Genomic DNA, 5,737 nt, shown 5'->3' with positions numbered 1-5,737 from the left:
AGTGTGGTGGTGCTGGCCTGTGGCTCAGACAATGACAGGGCATGTGTGTGCCCTGCAATTAGGGCTGGGACTGACTCTGCCCGTGGAATCCGGGGGAGGGGGGAGGCCAGCTGGCTAGCTGCCTGGGGAGCCGAGCAAGCCAAGGATAGTTGCTTAAATTCTATCAGGCAAATATGTGAATTTTCTGTGGACCAGAGGTAGAGATGGAGAAATGGACTATAGCCTTTGAGATCCCACCAAAAGGGTCTTTGGGGTAGCAGAAATAAGAGTTCCCACAAGATATTCATCTTGATCCTCGGAACCTGTGAATGTATTATCTTACCTGGCACCAAGGACTTTGCAGGTGTGGTTACATTAAGGATCTTGATCTGGGGAAATTATCCTGGATTAGCCGGTGGTCCCCATGTGAGCACAAGTGTTCTTTTTTTATTTAATTTTTTAAAATTACACTTTACAGTCAATATTACTTTGTATTAGCTTCAGCTGTACAGCATAGTGGTCAGAACAATCATATACTTTACAAAGTGTTCCGCCTGACATTTCCAGTACCCACCTGGCACCGTAATAGTTATGACACTTGTAAGGCAGAAGAGGGAGGTGATGTTACCAATGAATTTGGGTTCTTATCTCCTCATATAAAAAAAATTAGTCCGGGGACACTGATAAAAGCAAAGGCAGATTTATTGAGGTCCTGCAGAGGGAGAGACCTTTGTTCCCAGGTGTGACTGACAGCCGAGTACCTTTCCTGTGTCATCCTAACTTAACTGGGCATGTGTCTACCTTCCCTTTGTCCAATGCCTTTCCCCCAGTGTTTTGCAGGGGACATGCCCTGGGGTGTGCAGAGCATGGCAGCCCCTCTTCGGCCTGTCTCCCCCAGTCGCTCTCTCCTCCAGGCTCTGGGTTCTGCTCCCAGCATCACCAGTTGTCACCCCTCCAGCTGCCTCATTTTACCCCACATATTTATTAACTTCTCTCATCTGCTAAACACCCCTCTCCCGGTCTCTTCGTTACTCAGAGGTTATACATTTTAATTCTTTATTATTATTTAGAGGGGTCTATCATTATTTGAAGGAAGAGAAGAAGAAGTGTGTAGTAAATCTGCTGTCTTGAATCAGAAGTTAGGTTACCTTTAAAATTTAAGCAACAAGAAGAAAAAGACTAATGTCTATTGAACACTGACTAGGGGCCAGGCGCTGGTCTAAGAACTTCGCATGTGTTACCTTGTTAGTCCGCACAACAGTCCTATGAGGCAAGTGCTCTTATTTTTTCCCTACTTTACAGATGAGGAAACTGAGACCGAGATGATAAACATCTTGCCAAAGACCTAGGAGATAAGAAAGTGGTGGAACCAGGCAGTCTGAGGGCAGGAGCTGTGTCCCTAATCATCACGTGACATATATAGAGAGGTGATGATATAGATAGATGATAGATGATAGATGATAGATGATAGATAGATAGATAGATAGATAGATAGATAGATAGATAGATAGATAGATAGATAGATGATAGATAGATAGATAGATAGATGATAGATAGATAGATAGATAGATGATAGATAGATAGATAGATAGATAGATAGATAGATAGATAGATAGATAGATAGATAGATAGATAGATGATAGATGATAGACGTGCAACCTGAGGTCCTCTAATCAAATCAGCGCGGCAGGTGAAAGACTAAAAAACTTTGTCCCAAACTGAAAGAGTGAAAATCAGCTCAGAATGAAACATAAAAAAGCAGCCCTTTATCAGGCTGGGAGGACAGACACAGACAAAACCAGCTGCAAAATTAACAGACGCATTGTTTCTCTCATAGGCATGCGGCAGATGTAAAATGTCTCAAAAAATAAACACCCCCTCTCTGTGCGAGCACAGCTTTCTCGCCAGTGCTGCTCCCAGGCTGCTTCGCTCTGCTCATCTATTCCTGGGGAGACCCCATGGCGAACGGGCCTCTCCTCATGACAGCATCCGGTCCCTAGTTAATGTCCGCATCTCCTAATCCTGCATCAAAAACAGCAGTTAACTCAGAACTGAACCCCACTTCCCTGAGACGTTCCTGGAAATTTTCCAGCAGGAACTCAAGTCTTAGGAAAGATGCTTCCGCTCTTCCTCCTGCTGAGCCTCGTTTCCAAGCGCCTTTGGAAAGCCCTCCCTCGGTGCGCTGAGGCTATCCGTGCAATTTTGTCAGATGACAGGTTTGCGCCTGGTGGTCTTGGCTGACTAGGCTTTAGCGCAGATGTGTGTGTTCTTAGAGATTCATTCCTTTGGCTTAAACTCATGAGCTTTCCTGCAGTGCCAGAGCCCTGGCTGTGTGGGGGGGAAGCGCAGTGGTAGACGGTGGTCGTGAAGAACCTTGGGAGAGAGGGTCATCCTGTGGGGAAGTGAGGTTAGGACTTGGAAGGCACATGTAGCTACTTTGTATTTCATCCTCTGGTTGGCCTTAGTTTCTCCTTTTACCTGGTCTCTGGGCACTAAATTGTCTCAATTTCAGGCAGCAGTTTTAATCCCGCCTGGGGCAGTTGCGACTGCCATTTCTGAACGGATAACCATTTCCACCCTGTTGCCCTCGGGACCTTTGCACTTACTTTTATTTTTTATATTGTTTATTGATTTGAGAGAGAGAGAAAAACATTAACCAGCTGCCTCGTGCATGTGCCCCGACCAGGGATGGAACCTGCAACGGGGCTATGTGTCCTGATCTGGAATCGAACCCACCACGTTTTGGTATATGGGATGACACTGCAACCAACTGAGCCACACCGGCCAGGGCCATCGGCACTTACTTTAGGGAGATGGAGCTTCAGGAGAAGTGTGTCTCGGCCGAGAGAGAGGTGGTCTAGCCCTCAAGCTCAGTGCCATGTGGAAGCTGCCCTAACTGAGCGCAGCACCGTGTGCCGGGGCTGGGCCTCGCCCCAGTCTTGAGTGCGGTGGGTTAGGGCCAGGAGGGCAGCCTCGGCCCCTCTTTGGAGTCCTGGTTAAAGGATTCCCGGTGCGTTGACAGCCGCACATGAGGGCAGACATGGGTTATTATTACTGCTCTTGCTGTTATCATTCACATTGTTAGTAACACTTCTTACGAGGTACTGTGATTCTAACCTTCACTCTGACCTTCTTTCCCCTCGGTGAGGTACACACAACCAGTGATCACCCCCTTATTCTACAGTTGAAGAAAACAAAGCCCAGAGTTGTGTCACCTGCCTATGTTGGTGACAGAGCAGAGGTGTAAAATCAGGTCTCCCGGCCCCAGTCAATGGTCACTCCAATTGCTCACAACAGAAGACTACTGAACAGTGAGTGTTGAGGGATCCACCTGAGCCTGGAGAGTTTGAGTTGTGGGTCTGCCCAAAGTTTAGGTCATTGGGGCTCAGTGGGCCACCGGGACTAGAAACTGGTTCCTATTTCCATCTCCAGTCCAGAACCTACCTATTAATCTCACCTCCAGAGGCCACCCAGCCCCAAACGAGAGAATGGGGCACTGCCCTGGGCTCAGGTTATGTAAGTGGAGGCTGGGCCGCTGCCACCTGACTGGGTGGGAGGGGAGGGAGGAGGGCCCTGCCTCTGCCCTGGCCTCCCCTGGGTGACTGTGGACTCAAGAATGCGGAGAGGCCACTCTGAGCCAGGGCAGGTGGGCCTCTGCCTTGCAGCCAGCTCTGAACCGACGGGCCTAAACCAGTTTGCCGTTTAGCCTGCACTTCAGAATGGGGTGGTGATTGCATTTCTTTTTTCCCCACCCCCACCCTAAGCCAGGCTGGCCGTTGAGAAGGAAGCGTGGATGACACTGGAGGTGGTAGGTCGGACAAATGTGCTTTAGGAAAGAGAGGGCGCTCGGGACTCGAGGCTGCCTCTGTTCCCTGAGCACCGGCTCCTGAGGTCAGCTCACAGGCCCAGGCATCTGGGGGCTTTATCCTGAGTGTTCCAGGCATCAGTTTGCGTGGGGGTTTTGTTGTTGTTTGTTTGTTTGTTTCAAATTTTCTTGTATTTATTTTCTACGACGCATAATTTCTACTTATATCTGATGGTCTAAGCTCCCTCTGCAGTATTTCAACAGAGACACCAAATCAACAATTTAAATGTATATGAATTAGTATAATGCTTACAGGGTTGAAGATATTTCACTTAATATTTTTAACACCAAAGGTTATATTTCTATCTTCCTTTTGATATACATGATCTTAAAAATAAGTACTCAGTAAAAATTATACACAGACGCATGAAGCTGATGAAAGAAAGTAGAGTGAACACGTTGCTTCCTTGCTTGAAGAAAGCACAGGATGAGATTTCGATACTAGAAAACGTGCTTGTTATTTTATGGGGGGAAAAAAATCTTAAGTTCTATATCATAACGGATTGTTGCATATATTCTGCTAAACCTGAAGGTCTCTCTTACATGTGTACAAGTTGGGTATCATTAGAATAGAGCTGTAAGAAATTCGCCAAAGAGGAGAAATCTCTCTACCACTTCCCTTTTCTAGCCCTGAGAGACTGGAGGATGCCATAGGCCCCCAATGTTTTCTTATATTTTTCAAATCAGATGAAAATACTTTCAAAATGTAAAAGATACAGTTTGTTATTTTCTGTGCTATAAAACAAGAGAACATGAAAAGGCTTTAAAATGCCAGGTCTTTTTGGATATCCCAAAGTGTGTTTGCAGGCTTCTTTAAAAGGACCTCCTCCTCAGAATTCAAATTAACTTTCATGACATCTGAGACACCACTTCGCCTTAAGATACAAGGGATACTGAGGAAGATTTCTTCTTTTATTCCACATAAGCCCTTAACCATCGCGGAAACCTAAGAGTTCTCAAAATTGACCCTACCAGATCTGTCACAGATAGGCCAGTAGCCCAAGAGGTGTACCCCTTTCACCCCGATAATCTCAGGCACTCTCAGCAACTTGTCGATGGGTGTTTTTCCATTGCTCCTTGTCTGAATCATTTCCTAAGTTAGGGTTTCGAGTCTTCAGAGCCACACCAGCAGCATTCACCCCACTCCATAGGGCACACTAGAGTCACCATGTTCTTCAGTAATCCAACCATGGCAGCTAGTGGGATGGAAACGGGCAGAGTCTAGATTATAACCACTTCCAATTACACAAGTGGCAGGTAAACCACTTAGCTTCCAGACGATGTATGTCAAAATATCCACTGGATTTGAGACAATAAGTATCTTACAGTCAGGACTATGATGGACTAGGGGAGGGATGACTCATTTCATGATATTCACATTACGCTGAACGGGGGAAAGATGACTTTTTCCTTCCTGTTGCTGTACACCTGGTGTGACAATAATTAATTTGAAGTTTGCAGATACACGGAAATCTTCAATAAGACAGTAATGGCACAAACCATGCCTACAGCACCAACCCCAACAGTGGTGACCTTCTGCTGGGGGACTGTCTCTTCGTTAACTAGATTCTCAATAAGCTGATCCTTGACCTTTGCCATTTTGAGAACAAATGCTCTGCTTGGCGCAACTCAGTACAGGTGACTTTGCAGGCATGTGTCTTTTGTCTATGCACATCTGCCCAGCCTGGAACACTCTGCAGGTGCTGTGGGCACCTCTGCTGGAGATCAGGGTCAGAGAGGTCCTTTGGGGATGGTGGTGTGGTGGGGTCCTAGTTACAGGATCAGGCCCACAATATGGAGAAACAAAGAGAGGACACAGAGAGGTTGAAATACCAAGGACCACGGAGAGGTAAGATTGCAGCAAGTGCCCAGGAAAGACAGGCCCAAAGGAAG

At 46.6% G+C, this 5,737-nt stretch overlaps 1 pseudogene; it reads right to left on the bottom strand.

Moving 5' to 3' along the window:
• Positions 1-4,607: 4,607 nt before the first annotated feature.
• LOC107539134 (L-lactate dehydrogenase C chain pseudogene) lies at positions 4,608-5,443 on the bottom strand (annotated as a pseudogene).
• Positions 5,444-5,737: the final 294 nt, after the last annotated feature.

The sequence above is a fragment of the Miniopterus natalensis genome, chromosome 19 (genome assembly GCF_054644295.1).
Source record: "Miniopterus natalensis isolate mMinNat1 chromosome 19, mMinNat1.hap1, whole genome shotgun sequence".
In the NCBI taxonomy this organism is placed as follows: Eukaryota; Metazoa; Chordata; class Mammalia; order Chiroptera; family Miniopteridae; genus Miniopterus; species Miniopterus natalensis.
The sequence above is the reverse complement of the archived record's forward strand: the minus strand, read 5'-3'. Positions and strand labels throughout refer to the sequence as shown.